Raw genomic sequence first — 18,352 nt, 5'->3', positions numbered from 1 at the left:
ACGCTACCTGCCGAGGTGCCCTTACCGCTCTGGCAGGTCTCTTTGGATAGGGCCCAAGTTGAGTCAGATCCCGCTCGCTCCCCATGTGGCTACCTCTGGGACCCTCACACCTCACCTGCCCTGACAGCCCTCGCCGGTACAGCCGCCGTTTCCAGCCTCTGACCCCACGCAGGCCATCGGCCTCCTTCCTCCAAACGGCAGGCAGGCAGGAGACCTAAGTCCAAAGCCTGCTTTAGCTTTTCTAAGACCTGAGTCTGCTCTGAGTCCCACCCTACCGGAGGCATAGTTCAGAACCTCCTTGGTGATGAAGGGCGAGCAGTTTCCCTTGCAGCAACCCCTCAGTGGGCGTGGGCTTGGGAGGTAGCCCTTCCCCACCTTCTTCTAGAGGAGTGGGATTCAGCCTGATGCTCTCTCTCCAGACAGGCAGTTTTCCAATTTCGCCACCTCTCTCTCCCTCTCTCCCCTTGTTATTGTCTTCACCTGGGTGATGGGGTCCAGAATCATAGAACAGGTACCCTTCACATCCACTCCATCGAGCAATGGGGTGGAGGGCACAGGGGTGGGGGCGGTGGGAAAGGCCGTCTCATACTTCTTTGCTACCTGTAGCTCTTCAGTAGAAACTGAGGCAGGACGAGTCCCATGGGTGCAGAAGAATTAGCTCCTGAATGTCTTGATGGGCTTCACCAGAGGACGCATTCTTAGCGGATGTGATGACTAAACTACGGTCTCTTTTCAGAGAACCTGGAGACGAGTCAACCTTTTGGCGGGGGGGAGGAATAAAATATATATATATGCTCACACTCTTCAAAATGCACTCATGAAACAAAAATAATTGTGAAAGCACAGCTGAAACTGCAGCCCAGCAAAAAAAAAAAAAGAAAAGAGAAGTAATCTTCAGCACAAAGTCGTTAAGGCTATCACTGCGATCACCAGGAGTCTCTAGAGACACAGATGACACACTAATTACAGAAGAAACTTCCAAAGAGTTCATTCAGAGACTAGTGTGGAGTAGTTTCTGAGATGACCCGCCTTCTCTTCTTTGAGGAACTCAAGAGGAACCTCTCTGGGGAGGCTTCATTCCTAAAAAACACATTCTCTTAAAATGAGGCCAGGAATGACATCTGTTCTTATCTTTTTTTAAGTTCTATGTTTATTATTTAGGGAGCCATTGAGGAAGCCTTCAGAATAGCTACATTCAAACGTTTTAAATGCCCCTAGGCTTGCTCCAACCATAAGCTGAGTGTGAACACAAAAGAGAGCGTGTGTGTGTGTGTGTGTGTGTATGTGTGTGTAGTCAGGGCTTCTCCAGGGAGCCCAAGCTTGAATCTCTGGGTCAAGGCAACTGAGAGAAAAGGGGAGGAGGGGGGGTTGGCATGAACATCCCATTTCGGTTCCAAATGGGCAACTACACTTTGCTACATTTGCAAAGCAGCCATCTCCAGGTTTTAATGTGACTGCACATACACCGGTGCCTCCAGAAATAAACACCTCCGGAGAAAGCATTCCAGCGTTTGTGAGAAAGGACGAGAGCGAGTAGCCACGTCTGCTTTTTTGACTTGCCTCAAAGCCTGAACTGGCAGAGTAGCTCCCCTTTGAATAAACGTGCTGGCTGGAAGTAGCAATGAGCGTGATCTCCCTTGGTGCCCGTGAGGTTCACATTCGCCCTGGGGAGATGATCGCTTTGATTCGTGAGCCTCTCCCATTGTGGCAGACAACAGAATCGGCCAACCGGTTAAGATTTTAGATCCCACTATCGTCCGCCCTTCAGGAAATATTTCAGGCACGGTGAATTACTTCTATACAGAATGCAGCATCTGCAGATGGTGATACTGCTCCTCACAGCCGTCTCCATAGCTCATAATGTGCCAGGTCCCTGGAGTCACATCCCCGCCCTGTGTCTGAGCCCTCCAGCCCACCAGCTCCATGATGGCTTCAGGAGAGGAACAGATGTTCTGAAGAGCAAAGATCTTTGAGATAAGCACGTGCCTTCATCATCAAGTGTCCCAAATGGCAACCAGCCAATCCATAAGCCGCTGGATGTTTTTTTTAATTAGTTAATTAATCTGTTTATTTATTGGCTGCGTTGGGTCTTTGTGGCTGTAAGCGGGCTTTCTTTAGTTGCGGCGAGCGGGGGCTACTCTTCATTGTGGTGCTCAGGCTTCTCATTGCAGTGGCTTCTCTTGTTGTAGAGTATGGGCTCTAGGCACGTGGGCTTCAGTAGTTGTGGCATGTGGGCTCAATAGTTGTGGCTCACAGGCTTAGTCATTGTGGCTCACGGGCTTAGTTGCTCGGCGACATGTGGGATCTTCCTGGACCAGGGATCAAACCCACGTCCCCTGCATTGGCAGGCGGATTCTTAACCACTGCGCCACCAGGGAAGTCCCACCACTGTATTTTTGAGATAACATTCCTCCTCAATGAAAAACACTCACCAACTTAAGAAAGCCCACTCAAGGCCAGACTCCCAGGGTTTTCCTGTCCTGTGTGTCTGGTGCCTCTGACAAGGGAGTGTTGAGGATCTGCGAATGCACAAACTGCCAGTGAGAGAATTCATCAATTTAGACCACAGATATATTGCCACTTGGAGCGCTCAGCCTGAGCATGACACATGCCACCCACTCGGAAGAAACTTGTCCTCCTGAAATGAAGCAGCCCAGCCAGCAGACTAAATCCATCCATTTCTGGGAGAGTGTCTCAGATGCTGTGAGTTACTCACTGATAGCACCATCTCCAGTTTGATTAATTCCTCCCAATGCTGTCTTGCTTTTGGTAAGCGTTTCGAAAGTGAGCTAGGGAAAGGGCTGTTGAGCAGGCCTGCATTTTACCAGATATTGACACACTGAGCATGGATCTCAGCAGGGAGGTGGCAGCTGATGGCAGGAAACATAATTGGCAGGTCAGTGCTTTTTCAGTGTTGGAATAGCATCAAGTGCAAATAAGATAACGTTTCTCTTTGCATTTCAATTCTAAAGCACATGGAGAGAAGTTCCATCATGCAGAGATTAAGATAGCAGGGAACAGCTGAAAATGTCCTTTGGCTGACATAAGAATTGGCTCTGAAAATTCAGAGAGTCAGGGTTCCATAAGTCAAAATATTTCAGAAATGAAATTCAGTAATTCAGTACTTCAGGGGAAAAAAAAGTGTAACTATCAGAACATCACTGGAGCTACTTGATGTAAGATGGTATAATGGAAACAAAAAAGTGGGGCCTTGGGTGTGATTTGGCCTCCAGTTAGCTGTGTGACCTTGGGCAAGTCACTTACCCTCTCTGCACTTTCATTTCCTCAGTTGTTGAATGAGGCACTTGGACCAGCAGTTGATTTCTATGATCCTTTCCAGTTCCATAATTCTGTGATTAAAGTTAGGATCCCTCTCTTGGTGTCCTTCCAGGTCTCACCAGGAAAGGCTCAAATAAGCCCTCGCATCCTCACTTACAAGCCTTTCCTGATACCCCTCTTCTTCCAGCACCAATAAGCCACTGCAGTAAGGAACTGTGTCCTCGGCTCTCTCCCCACTGCCATGTCCTCTGAGACTGTAGAGGGTCGCTATGATACTGCAGCATCTGCCCGGTCTCTCATCTTACAGATCAGATTTTATGTACATCTTCATCTAAAATGAATGGGGGAGAAGACAGAGAGTGTAGGCAGCTGGAAAAACAACACAACTCTAGCCCGGATTCCTCCAAGGATTGCCTGGCAGGGTGGACCCTATACTCAGACCATCACGGCCTTCTGCTCACAGCAGCCTCTTGAGCAGTACTCACCCGGGACACCTAGATGCTGGCTATGCCCAGACTCAAACCTTATTCATTTTCTTTGTTTTTAAAAATGGTGTTAATAATAGTTACCATTCATTGAGCACAAACTTTGTGCTCAGCACCACGTATGTTCTCTACATAGAGTGTCTTATTTGACCATCATAACAACCTTATGAGATTGTAATCCCCATTTTACAGATAAGGAAATAGATTCCGAAAGGCAAAATAATATGCCCTAGATCAGTTGTTTTTCAAACTGTGGGTCCTTAAATCAATCTAGTAAGTCCTGACCAGTATTTTTCAAGTATATGTCTATACTTACATATACATATACTCATATATACATATACATATATATACACACTCAGTCTTTAGTGTTAATTTTAACAATAATAGCTATTGTTGATGCCATCAACAAGGAGATAGCATGTCGTGTAAACCAAAATATTATGCAGAGCAATTCTCTTTTATTCTGTTTTAATATTGATGCCAGACAATGGGCAGCAATACTTGGGAAAAGCATTGTGTTTCTTCAGTAGATAGTGGGGTAGGTGTTTATGTGTCTCTGTTTATGTATTCATATGTATGTATATATACAGTTTGATATTTATTTCCAAATCTACACATAGGATTTTTTCTTTGGCATGTTTATAGTGCTTTTTTCTTTTTTAACCGTAAATACCACATATGTTTTCTCATTTTTTCTTCTCAGGGAATTGGTATTCAAAAAAAAGACATCATTTGGAATGGATATTATCCCCATTTTGCAAATGAGAGTATTGAGGCACAAGTACCACATTCAGAGCTGTTGCTCTGAAATGAAGGAAGAAACCACTTTCCCTGGACTCCATTTCCAGGGTCGTCTACACTATGTGTGAATCCACTCATGTACCTGTCCCATAATTTTAAAAGAAATTAGTAATCATCTAAGAATAGCTCCAGTCCATCTAAACATTTTGGAACTTAACTCTGTTTTACATGTCATTAAAATATTTAAGCTCCAGATGTATTATTAAGGATTTCATTGAAGTGTTTAACAAGTTGAATGCTAAAAAGTGGATTTCTCTCTTTATGACTCTGAAATTATGATGCAGATAAATGTTGTGTAAAGAACATTTATTAATTTATCTCCATTCATCCTTAAAGCAGCGGGAATAAGAAACCTTAATATCATCTTTCAAGGATTTGAGGCTTGCTCTCTCCTGGCAGAAAGAAATATCTTAAATTCATTGATCAATCATTCTTCCTAAGATCTCAAAGCGTACTTCAGCCATAATATCTTGTTCTGTCTTGCTAACATTCCTGCACAGTAGAAACAAACAGTAATATATATCCCAAAAGGAAAAACTGAAGCAGAGAGGCTAAATCTAATTCTTGCTCCAGCTCAATTGTTTTTCCAGTATTCCACCACATCGTTAAGCTGGTTCCCTATAAAAAATGCCAGAACAGCTCACTTGTTCCAGGTTAACAGTACAGAGTTAGAAATTGAATCAAAGAATGATTTTTAAATCGAGGGCATCAGGACTGGCCTCCTTGGTAAACGAATCATCTAGAATAAACTCAAGATTTCTGGCTATCCATGGCAGATTGAGCCCATAGGTGTGTCTCTGCTACCCCACAAAGTCCCACCAAAGGGTTCATAAAAGGTATAAACCTACGTGGACACTAAGAAGAGAGAAAAGATTACAGCAGACAATTTGTCAACAGATTTTGGAAGACAAATAAGTAGAAATTCATTTCATAAAGTGGGGAAAGCTGAAATCCAAGTGCTTCTGAGGGAGGAGCCAATGAGGAGCTAGCAGTTTTGCAGCTAGCTCAGGGTATAGGGCACCAGATACGCAGGACGGCTGTGGTATGCAGTGGTGCTCAAGAGATTAGATGAAAGACTATGTTGAGAGCAGTTAGGTCTCCCAGATTGCCTCCCCCATGCTGAGCCGCCCGTAGTTGTCTCAGGCCCTTATTGCAGTCCCTGCCCTAGTTGGCAAGCCCCACCCATGCACACTTAATCATAGTGTCTCATTTCAAATATGAATGGAGGGCAAGGATAGCTAGAGAATTGCAAGAAGGCACAAAATCTAAGAAGGAGAAAGAACATACAAATAAAAATGAACTCCAAGGAAACAACATAAGTCAAATCACAGAAGTCTATAAACTATCATTTGTATCCTTACGGAAATATGGGGATAATATTGTATCCATGGAAAAGAAACAGATGATAGCAATTTTCTGAGGATGAGAAAGAGCTCTTGGAAATTAAAAAGTACAGCAGAGTGAAAATTATGAAATTAAAAATGGAAAAAAATTAGTTTGATTTAAAAATTAAGTTTAGATAGAACTATCCAAACTTTAAAAAAATTAAGTTTAAAAATAAGGAAAAACAGCCCGGCCTTCGCGCATCTCCTCGCAGCGCTCGGTGCCTGGGTGGAAGGCTGAGGTGCAGGCCGCCATGGCGCCATATGCGGCCATGTTCGACCTGGACGGGGTCCTGGCGCTGCCCTCGGTCACCAGTTCGTGGGGCCATACCAAGGAGGAGATGGCGCTGCCCAGTGGATGCCATTAATGGAAGAAAACTGCAGGAAAAGCTCTGAGGACTCTGGAATCTGCCTCCCTGAGAATTTCTCTGTAAATCAGATCTTTGGCAAGATGCTTTCAGCAAGAAAGATCAACCACCCCATGCTTCAGGCAGCTCTCACCCTCAAAAAGAAGGGATTTACAATCTGCATCCTCACCAACAGCTGGCTGGATGACAACTCCCAGAGAGGCAGCCTGGTCCAGATGATGGTGTGAGCTCAGGCCGCACTTCAACTTCCTGATTGAGTCATGCAGGATTGGAATGGCCAAGCCTGAGCCTCAGATCTACAAGTTCGTGCTGGACCCAGTGAAGGCCAGTCTGAATGAGGTGGTTTTCTTGGATGACTTCGGGATTAATCTGAAGCCAGCCCGTGACCTGGGGATGGTCACCATCCTCATCTGCGACACTGACACGGCCCTGAAGGAGCTGGAGAAAGTAACCAGGGTGTAGCTTCTCCAGACTGTGGCCCCCCGACCAACCTCCTGCGACCTGAGCACCGTGAGCCACGGGTACATGCCCGTAAAGCCTGGGGTGCGTCTATATTTTGTAGAGCTGGGCTCTGGCCCTGCCGTGTGCCTCTAGCATGGGTTTCCTGAGAGCTGGTTCTCTTGGAGGTACCAGATCCCTGCTCTGGCCCAGACAGGCTTCCAGGTACTAGCTGTGGACATGAAAGGCTATGGAGAGTCGTCTGCTCCTTCTGAAACAGAAGAATATTTCATGGAATTATTATGCAAGGAAATGGTCACCTTCCTGAATAAGTTGGACATCTCTCAAGCCATGTTCATCGGCCAGGACTGGGGCGGCACGCTCGTGTGGAACATGGCTCTTTTCTACCCCGAGAGAGTGAGGGCAGTGGCTAGCCTGAATACTCCCTTCATACCAGCACATCCCAATGTGTCCGCAATGGAGAGAATCAAAGCCAATCCTGCCTTTGATTACCAGCTCTACTTCCAGGAACCAGGAGTGGCTGAGGCTGAACTGGAACAGAACCTGAATCGGACTTTCAAAAGCTTCTTCAGATCAAGTGATGAGACTTTTCTCACCGTGAACAGAGTCTGTGAAATGGGAGGACTCTTTGTGAAAACCCCAGAGGAGCCCAGCCTCAGCAAGATGGTCACCAAGGAGGACATCCAATTCTACGTGCAGCAGTTCAAGAAGTCTGGTTTCAGGGGGCCCTTAAACTGGTACCGAAACATGGAAAGGAACTGGCAGTGGGGCTGCAAAGCCTCAGGAAGGAGGATTCTGATTCCGGCCCTGATGGTCACCGCGGAGGAGGACTTCGTGCTCGTTCCTGAGATGTCCAAGCATATGGAGGACTGGATCCCCCACCTGAAAAGGGGACACATTAAGGATTGTGGACACTGGACACAGATGGAGAAGCCCACCGAGTTTAATCAGATCCTCACTGAGTGGCTGGAGACTGACGCCAGGGACCTGCCAGCGGTCTCGAAGCTTTAGGGTGTAACTTGTGTCAGCCACCAGCAGGCGCTCCAACCGCTTCACCTGCTGGGATGCTGCTCTGGTACCCGGATGGGGCCTGCGCCACATCTCTCATAACCAGCAGCATTATTCCGAAGGAGTTTGCAGCAAAGAGTGATTTTCTTTATAAATGAGTCAAATTTGACATAATTTTAGATACAGGAAAAATCATGTGATTAATTTTAATGATGTAAAATCAGCAATTTAGAAGCATTTTGGTAGAGATGGGCACTCCTTTATTCAATAAAGCAAAGACAGCTGTGGAAAAAAAAATAAGGAGAAACAAAAAGGGTCAATTGATATGCCATTAAAAAATTAATCTATTTTTTCAACACACATTTTGTATTAGCATCCCTCCCCCAAAATGTCTTTTTACTATAGTGAAGAATTATGGCCTCACATGGCATACTTGGCTTCAGAAAATATTTAGTACAAACTTTTAAGAGCATTTCCTTTTGGCATGCTACGTTTGTGTCATATTTGCAATATATCAGTGTACAGGTTTATTTTATAAATTAGTGACTTCAGTTTTTATAGTGAAATTATTCCCAGTGTTCAAGCTAATAAACTTGGGGTTATCTCTATTCTTTTCACTCTATTGCCATCCTTAGTCAAATAATCACCAACCCATGTTCATTCTGCCTTTTAAATCTCTCTCCATGTGCCATTTCCCTCCGCACGGCTATAATAAAAGACCTTAGCATCTCTGACCTTGGTTTTTGCTATGGCTGCGATTTCACTCTCCCTGTTTCTAGTCTTACCATCCTCCAGTCTGTCCTCATCCTGCTGCCTAGATAATCATCTATCTATAGAAATCCTGTTGCTGTTTTGTTCAAAACATTTTTATCCCCTATGGGTTAAAATCTCAAGCTGGCTAATCTAAACAAATCATTAAGCATTTGGCCTCTGCATATCTCTCTGCATGATTTTTCACCACTCCCAGCTGGCGAGCTTTATAGAAAAGCATTTCCAAGCCACTAGTGATTCCAGACACACTGCCCCCAACTCTTCTCCCTCCAGCTGCCAAGCCTTGCGTATCCTTCAAGCACGTCTCATCTGCGGTATTCTCTGAGATACCTTCTCAGCTACTCTGAGCCAAATCTGGTGATCCTTCTAGATTTATCTCCTTTCAAATAATTCTCTCTGTTATTATTTCTTAAGAAAGCATCTATCACCCCACAAAACTTGTAGGTCCTTAAAGGGTGTGGATTGTGGCTTTTCACCTTCATGTTCTGAAAGCCAGAACAGGTTATGGCTGTGGTTAGACTCAATAACATTAGTAGAATAAATGAATGAATAGGCTGAATTTTAAAGGAAACCAAAACAGCAATAGTCCGAAGTGGAAGAAACTGTATTGCAATATATATTTGTGTTTGGTCTGTTAAAGAAAAGAATAGGTATGTAGTCTTCCAAGGACATTCAAGCTGGCCCAAGGCACCAGCAGACGAGCCTGCCTTATAGCCAGTTCCTCTGGGATGACACTGTGACCCTAGCCCTCTGTGACAGGAGCACAAATGCCAAACTGGTCCCCCATCATGAGGAAGGAGGAAGATTAATGCCTTGTAGAAATGGGTTGATGATTTATTATTTATCATTATTGATATGGGACTATACAGCAGAAACAAGGGATTAAAAGCAGCAGAGAGACGAAGTGGCATAAATTGCAGCAAAGGGAAATATGATGGGGAAAGGCTCTACTGCCTGACGGTACATCCATTTCTGCAAATGCCCTGGGAATGTCATCAAACCAAGTGCCCAGAAGCCAGTGCAGCTCAAATGAAACTCTTCCTTTTTTGTTTCACACCATCGGCACTCCTCTTCTTACTGTATGTTAACCCGTGATGAGTGAAGATGACCCTCCTGAGAGGAAATCTAAACTTGGGGAAACCAGTTGTATTTGGCATCGGGTAGATCTGGACTCAAATCCTGGTTGGCCACTGCCTGAGTAGCTGTGGTCAGTGAATAACCTCCTTGGGCCTCAATTTCCTCATCTTTAAAATTGTCCAAGGATTTCCCTGGTTGTCCAGTGGTTAAGACTCCACGCTCCCAATGCAAGGTGCCTGGGTTCAGTCCCTGGTTGGGGAACTAAGATCCCATATGCTGCATGGGGCAGCCAAAAAAAAAAAAAATTGTCCAAATAAAATGCACCTCGCAGGTTCATTGCAAGCATGAAATGAATCAGTGTATAGACAGCTGCCGACTCAGTGCCTGGCACTCAGTCAATCATAAACCTTACTTCTCCCCCACCCTATACACCACCTCCCCGTGAGAACACACGTTGGATGGACACATCACAAGTACCTATTAGCGCAACGGAAATGTCTTGATGAAAGTATCTATGAACCACCTTTCTCTTATAGATTCCAAGGCCCAGTAGGTCTAGGCTGTATCCTTAATCGTTGGAGATGAACACTAACGTTACCTTGCTCTTCTTCAATTACCAGAATTACTTTACTTCCTGAGCCAGAGCTGCATGCTCGCTTTTAGTTATTTATCTTTCCACTAATTGATCGCTTGAGGACTACTGAGTTATAAATGGCCATCTTTATTACCATGATCTCATATAAAATAATGACTGTCCTTATAATACCATTTACAGAGAAACCTCTCAGGTTATCAGCATCTTCACTAGGCAGCCCATCAATCAATCAACAGCCCATTAGTGTCGGCTCCTAGGAAGCCACAGTTATGTCTTTCTATGCACCGCTCTGTATTGGTTATATGCAATGGGCAGCAGCCCTCCCGCTAATCTTAGAGAGTGTTTTGAGCATGCAGACCAACAGACAAATGATCTGTAGATAAACTAGTAATTTCAGATCCGCCAAATCTTGATGTTCTCTTGTGTTCATACGTGAAATCTCAGGGAACAACTCAGAACAAAAATTTTGGAAGTACCCGTTGATATAAGCCTCCAAGTTTTCAGCACATGTGCCCCACACCCCCGCCAAGAAAGTCCAGTAGGAGATCTTTTAAAATACAGAAGTATGTAACTCATCAGTTTCAACAGGGGTGGTCCTTACTGCACTTCCTCCCTTTGGGGGAAAGATTTTTAGGGAAACTTCCGAAGAAAAGAAAATATATGTAGTGAAGTGATGGAGCCAAACTCTCCTGGCCAGCTCTGTTTGGGACACAGCTGTGGTGATCAGTTAGGTCTGGATAAGTCAGAATGCCAGGATGGTGGGGAGCTGTTCTTCCCCTTCACTGTAGAGGCTTCCATGGAGCACACACCAGGATGCCAGAATTTCCAACTTGAAAATGTTGGAAGCAACAGCAGTTCTGGGCCTCGTTTCCTGCTGACGGCAATTGGCTGGATCTGAGTTGGGGCAACCCCAAGATAAGGCATGTGCTCTGCGCTCACCACAGCTCTGCAACCCCAGGTATAGGGACAGTCTCAGAGCAAAAATACTTCCTTCATACGCACTGATGTCTCAGGGACAATCACTGTGTTGAATTGTCCTATTCCATCTCATTAATATAATACCTATTGGTAAAATCACACAGGGCAACTGTGTGTGTCTCTTAAGCAACAACATACACAGTTAAAACTCTCACTGGTAACTAATGTTCCCAGCAGAGAGAAATGAGTACTAGATCTATAGACTCAAGTGCTGTCGAGTTTCTTTTTTCATCAAACCCATCATTCATTTATCTAAATACTTACGCCTTAATCAGAGCTGTCAGCATATGAAAGTATTGGCTGCACTTAAACTCCTGCTGTGCAACAAGCACAGTGGAATGAATTTTTTCAGAAAAAATAATACCATAATAATACTGCAAGGGTTATTTAAATAGGGAGTTAATTAGAAAATTGGATCTGGAAGTCAAAGTTGAAGCAGGAACACAGTGGATTCAGAGGCACGTCTTCTCTGTTATGGAGATGAAGAAAAGTGTGCCGTGGGGCGAGTAAGCACTCACGTGCATGGGCACACATGTCACATGTAGACGCATGTGCATGTAGGCACATATGTTTGCCAAGAACACGCCTGCACCTACCTGTACATACAATCATATGTGTCTACGCCCATTCATACCTGCTTATCATATGTAGCGTGCAGAGTACCTCAAACAGTGCCCACACACAGGGACACGTCTCTGTGTTTAGATAACATACGTGTGCACATACATACAACTCAGGACCAGCAACTTTGTGTCACGGTAGTTAACCACATCTCAGCAGGGGTAATTGGAGTTTCTGGTCATGACTCAACTTATTCCTCCTGGAAATGAAACTGTGGTTCCAACTGAGCTACTCAGAAAGGGAACAGCTCCCCACATTTATATAGGATTTTGTTTCTTTAATAGACCTAAAGGCTGTCTAATATCTGGGAAAAGGAAACTTGCCCCCACAGGTAAGACAGTTCCTAGTTTGAGGTACAGTGATTCCCAGCACCTGTGCCCTACGGTGGACCCACACAGTTTACAGCCAAAGCACAACTGTGGGTGCCTGTGTCCACACTGATCGTGAGGGTCATCTTCAGCTGGGGAGGCACTGGGGACATGGCCAGACGGTCAAGCTGCTGGGAGGTGAAGGGTGGGTCTTCATGAGACAGCAGAGAGGTTTTGAAATTTCCTGTCCCTAAATTATCCCCCTGAAAATAATGTAAGTTTTCAGCAGTAGAGCTAAATCAAGGGCGGCCCTGCCACCTGCTGCTGGGTAGTAACCGTGGGCCAATTGCTCAACCTCTCTGCACCTCCGTTTCTCACCTGTAAAATGGAGTAATAAGAACACCTACCGCATGGGATTAAGTGTAATGAAAACTCCTTAGAAAAGCACTTGGTTCATTAAAAGCATTTGAAGAACATTCTCTCTCATTATCTACGGGGCAGAGGAAGAGGCAGAGGGAACTCAGACACTATTAAGCATATACCACGTGCCAAGGATTTTTGCAGAGAACTTCTTTTACATATTTTATTTAACCGTTATAATTACTGTCACTCCTTTACACATAAGAAACTCAAGTGGAGAGCAGTCTGGGAACCTCATCAAAAGTCCTGTGTGGAATAGGTGGCAGGCTGGGGTGAGAGCTCTTGTCCCGCTCCAAAGCCCAGGGTCCTCCCCACACACTGGAGTTTCTCAAGTGTGGTCTGAACCCCTACCTTAGCTGTGATAACTACACTGCAGACTCCAGGCCCCACCCCAGATCTGCTCCATCACAGTTTCCAGGGGTGAGCTGAGAACTGTCATTCTTACCAGGATTCCTACGCGATTCTTTCTAAAACCAGAGCTTGAAAGCATGTGTCACTACGCCAGAGCGCCCACCCAAGGAGGGCAGAACCTGGACGACTCATACATCCAAAGTGTTGTCGTATCCCTGTGGTGCCTTTCAATGTGGTCTGTAGCTACCCTGATATTAATTTCATTCAGGGGCACTGGAGTGAGAACATTCTCTTCAACCCAACTAACTTCACCCCTTTCTTGTTGACTCAGCTTTGTGAATTTCCCAACTGAACTCAACAGTGCAGTTTTGCGTGATTGGTCCTTGGTTGGATCCTTGTTCACAGACCCCGCGCTGTCTATCCATGCCTACGAGAAAGATGATCACGGGTGCCTGTGACACTGACCCCAAGGCCAAAAGAAACTCCGTAGAAAATACAAGTACATTATTATTATTCAGTCCTGCCTTGTTTGTGATTTTGATGGAGGTTTAATCTCAGCAGCCAACATTGCTATATGGGCCAGAGGCCACTGTCTTTTCATTGTCCTAATAATTGCTCCTTTGCTCATGAAACGTTGTGCAACTGTTGTGTGACCTACACACTGTGATGCGGGCATTCACGTACGTTGTGAGCATGAGCAGTGACTCCAGAATCGTCTACTGGTAAAAGGGATGGTTTTCTGTAGAGAAAATGCTTTAACAATCTGAGGTCCTTAATCCAGTAGAGCAAGCGATGAATTTGAAAAGAATCACAATTGGTTTTCTCAGATATGTAATTTTACTGAGGAAAGAGGTCTTTAGTGTCATAAAATTAACTGCTAAATAGAAAAGGATAAGGCAACAAGGTTACATTTTATGGTTCCTTTGGGTTCTTGGCAACTAAGATCTGCAAAATTGTTCTAATTAGTTGGTAGCGGCTGAGAGGCTAATTTCCACCAAAGATACAGTGTCAAAAATATATTTGGGGAACTTAACTCTTGTGAGGAGGTAGTAACCATAGGAACTCTATCTTTCTTTGCTTTTATTTTTCTGTCTTGACGAACAATGGCAGTTATGGAAGGTGTAGAATCGTAACTTAATCCTCATTATGTATGTAGCTAATTTCTTAGAATCAAATATGTTTTTATCCTCCAAGACATATTAGTGGGACTTTGTTTTTATGGTGATGCATGTCTGTGCTTATGATCTGCTCATCTTCCACCCTCAGGGTTCTCTCAGTGCCTACATATGCATCCTCCCTCCTAGAGAAACTGTCTCTAAAAATACAGCTGTGAAAAGGAAAAATGTATTCGCCCTGATGCTAGAATTACAGTCAATGCTTTGAAGAAAAAATGTTCAGAGAGTCTCAGAGATCCCAGCCAGCTCTCATTCTGTCTGTATCCCCGGTCTCTCTCCAGATTTTTTCTTAGGGGAAGTGGAAGAAAACCAAAGGTAGCCTGGGACTTCGTGGGTTAAGGAACACGATCGGCAAAGATAAAGTTCTCAAGGACCCTCTCTGCTTTTTGCCAGGCTTGCAGATCCCAGGGGTGAGAGTCTGCTCTCCCTGGGACCTCCCTGGAATTGAAGATGCTCCTGTGGTATCCATGGAGACTTAGCATCAGATGAGTGTATTATATGTGATTTGCGGATTTATGAATTTTTTAACCACTCAGCACCATATTTACAATTATTGACAATGCATCCCACATTACAGGAGACCTTAGAAATAGTCTCAGGCAGCTATTCTTCTGTGGCAAAGTAACATAAAATATTTGCAAGCAGGAAAAAAATGAACATTGAAATGAACATGGTAGGATCTCTCCAGCAATAGAGCACCTGCTGTTTGGGATGTGGGCTATTCTTGTGGCTGCAGATTCTTTAAACACACAAGTTCAGAATGTTCATTGGTTGTGTGCTACTGGGAAACATTGGCAAAATGATAAACACGGCATGCAGCAATCAAAGGGAGTTAGGCAGGACCTGTGTCCCAGACAAATATGTAAACCAACCATGGTGGGGGAGATATATTATAAACATCAGTAATCCTTCCAAAAAGTAGCAGCATGATTCTTTAAAACACAGAATTGAAAATTCAGACTCTACATGGGCTACGTGTTGAAATGACTTTCTATTATGCAAAAACCACAAAATATATTAAGAATAACTTGGGGGAAAAGACATTGTAAAATACCCTTAAAATATCCAGAAGACCTCACCAGAGGTTAATCTTGAAGGTCGTTTGATTAATGAAACAAAGGCATTTGCCAGTGTTGTTAGTGATTTAGTGTAATAGTTATTAATGCCTATTTTGAGCTGGGATAAAATTGCCCCTCCTCTGAAGAAACTTAGATGCTAAGAGATGTAAAACAGATGTGTACAAAGTGGAAGTTACTTTGCCAAGTGCTCTTCTTTAAAAATAGGTCTCACTTGCGAGATCTGCTAACGGCTTTGTCTACCTAAGGGATTTGCGTAGCTTTCATTAGTTTACAAAGGAGAGGGAGGAATGATCATTCTTGGGCTGGTGCAGGAAATACTAAGACCTTAACCCTCATGTTAAATTCCAGAAACTCCCCACAGGCTTATTCAGGGCATTTGGCCTTTGAACACATATTCAAGAACATGAGGATGAAATACTCCTGGCTTGGATTTTTTTTATCCTTCATGCTAGAACATTGCTGGGTTTTCCATCATTTTCCTGATTCTGTGCTTATCACAGATATGTTTACCTAGTCACCATCGTCCAGCTATAAATGGTTCCTCTTCAGTGCTCATTTTCAAGGTTAACAAGCTGCTGGCAAAACAGCTGACTTGGCTACACCCCACCTTTGCCAGCCCCAGGGACAGAATTCCACACAGGGCGCCCCTCTTCCCAGGGAGGTGCTGAGCGTAATTCTGAAACCATTAAAGAGAAATAAGAAACCAGAAAATGGTCTTAGAAGAGACCTCGTAAGGTGAGGGGTTGGAAAGAGCAAGAATAAGATTCCTGGCCCATGTAAACAAATGACCACTTGGTTTACTTACTGTGAAGTCTAGATCTTGTTTTCTTAGCCTGTTCTATGCAATCACCTGATGCCTTAGTGTAATGTACTCCATGCAGCACTGAAATCAGAAGAGTAGGAATCTCCCTCCCCAATGTTTTTAACCTTTGAAAAACTAACATGATTTCGTCAGATCTTCCCATGCATTTATTCAATACGTTCAGGTGATAACCATTATATTTTTTTTATTAGTATGGTATGGGGGATGGAGGTTTAGTAGTGCCTACACAAAATAAGCCCCTGCCCTCTTAGAACTAACAGTCTGCTCTAGGTAAGAGAAAATCATCCCCAGGTGGATATTTATGTAAATAATGACATAAGGCAGTGCTGTTAATCAGGGATCAGGAATATTGTGAGTTACAGGTGCTCTTCAGAGAAAGGAGGGATTGTGGTGGGCAGTAGTACCCTCCAAGCAGCCAGGAGGAGAGTCACCCAGAGCCGCTACCCCACTTACTAGAGACCAAGTTAGGATGAAAACTGTCATCACTGGGAAGGCTGAACTTGACCACACCCTTCTTTTTACTTGAGTTTTTAGTAGCCAAACCCTTTTGTGTGTACAATTTAGATACAGTAAAGATGCAAGTTTCAAATCTTTGGTTTTTTGAGCAAATAAGTGAAAAATGCCCAGCACAGAGTCTAGTGAAGTTCAGGACCTTCCCCTTCCCTTGTGGGATCACCTTAAGAAGAGGCATTTGGTGAAACGAATTGTAGCTACGGGATTTTTGTCTTGTTTTGCTTTGTTTTGGCTTTCCAGGAAATAAAGATCAGATGAGCAAAGGAAATGAAATCGGATTAATGAAGTCAATGAGAGGGTTTAACAAATGATTTCAGTAAAGATTCATTGCACTATTTAGTCAGTCATCTGCCTCTGAATATTGCTACACTGAATGCTGGGGGGGGGGGGGCGGGGGTTGAGAGGAGCGTCCTCCGCTGTCCTCGTTCTAGTTACTGTCGTCAGTTTCATCACCGTCACCATCATCATCCACCACTGCTCAGCCTCCCCGACTCCTCCCTGCTGCGGACCCTAGGGCTTCACGAAGCACCGTGAAAACCACCAGAGCAGGAACGGGAGAGCTGAGTGCAAGCCCACCTTCCTGGCTCTTCGGGAGACCTTGAGAGAGCGACTCCGCCTTTCTGAGATTCAGGCAGATTCAAGACGGGCTCTGAGGTGTGACAGACATTAAAAACGAAAGCAAATTTAATGGATGGTGACGATGATGGTGATAAGATAATAATGGCTGGGGAAAAGTGTGTTAGGACAATTCCAGCCCAAATCTACCATTTTTTACCAGTGCTGTTACCCACCCTCACCCCCGCCCCCCATACCTTCGTTGCCCTCTGCCATATCGCTGTCTGGCCAGATTAATGTCCCCTCTTATTCCCTCTGCCCTTTCACATCCCCTTGTTGAACAGCTTACCTCATTTGTATCTCCTTTATTCTCACCCTAAACTCATGCCAAGGGATTCCCATTGCATGGCCAAATATTGATTAAAATACTGGGTTTTGTTCTAAACACAGAGAGCTGGAAATTGCATCCTGTGAGCCAGAGGAATGGGTTAGGTTATGATTAGATAGCATGCATGACTGGCCCAGTGCTCTTGCTATTATCAGCTGCAGATAGAACCCATTAGGTTTTCCAAGAAGGCGTGTAAACACATCTATCTTGGTGAATTTCAGTAATTTATTGTTGCAATACCTACTCCTACTCTGGGTCAAAACATCAGGCCTCTTTCCTTTCCCTAAGAGTGTGTCTATCAGTTCTTGAGAGCTTATTATTAGCACCACTTTGAACCAGCCCCTCCTGCCCAAAACACCAGGTTGTGACCTGTTCTCAAACCAGCCAGAGGTGAATTATACAGTGTTTATTGGAGGAGGTAGAGGCAGTCTGGGGTTGTTTTAAATAAATGACTTGCAGTCCTGACATTTTTTAAACAGCCTTCTCCATGTGTTTTATGGGGAAGTAGGTGGTCAGAAAGGTCAGAAACAACAACTATGTTCAGAACCTTAAATCGATTGTGGTAGTAGAACACGTTGATGTAAAATGATGCCGGCACGTAGGACTCCAATATGTTCATGGTGATGTTGCGTCTCTAGTGTAGCTCTGAGCTGTTTATTTACCTTATAATTTCTTTAAGCTCTTCTTGAGGACTTGTATTTCAGCAGTTTCACTACTGAAAATGCTTCTTTCTTTTTAAAAGCTTATGTGTAAGAAATTGTGTTCCTGTTTCTGTCCTCCCCTCCCCAGCCCCTTCCAGAGTGATGTAAAGGATCCCCTACTTTGTTATGTTCTGTAGCTTGACCTTTAAACTAGACCTTGTGTTTCCATCAGAGCCTGTTCTCTAATTTCTTCTGGCTCTTATGTTGGACTA

General features: G+C 44.2%; 1 protein-coding gene and 1 pseudogene across 1 annotated transcript in view; both read left to right on the top strand.

The window, feature by feature from the left end:
• Positions 1-18,352, top strand: part of RNF150 (ring finger protein 150) — a 254,113-nt gene that overhangs the window by 213,725 nt on the left and 22,036 nt on the right. The gene's annotated exons all lie outside the window — the stretch shown is intronic.
• Positions 6,205-7,788, top strand: LOC130848905 (bifunctional epoxide hydrolase 2-like; annotated as a pseudogene).

The sequence above is a fragment of the Hippopotamus amphibius genome, chromosome 3 (genome assembly GCF_030028045.1).
Source record: "Hippopotamus amphibius kiboko isolate mHipAmp2 chromosome 3, mHipAmp2.hap2, whole genome shotgun sequence".
NCBI lineage: Eukaryota > Metazoa > Chordata > Mammalia > Artiodactyla > Hippopotamidae > Hippopotamus > Hippopotamus amphibius.
This window is presented reverse-complemented; position numbering and strand designations above follow the sequence as displayed.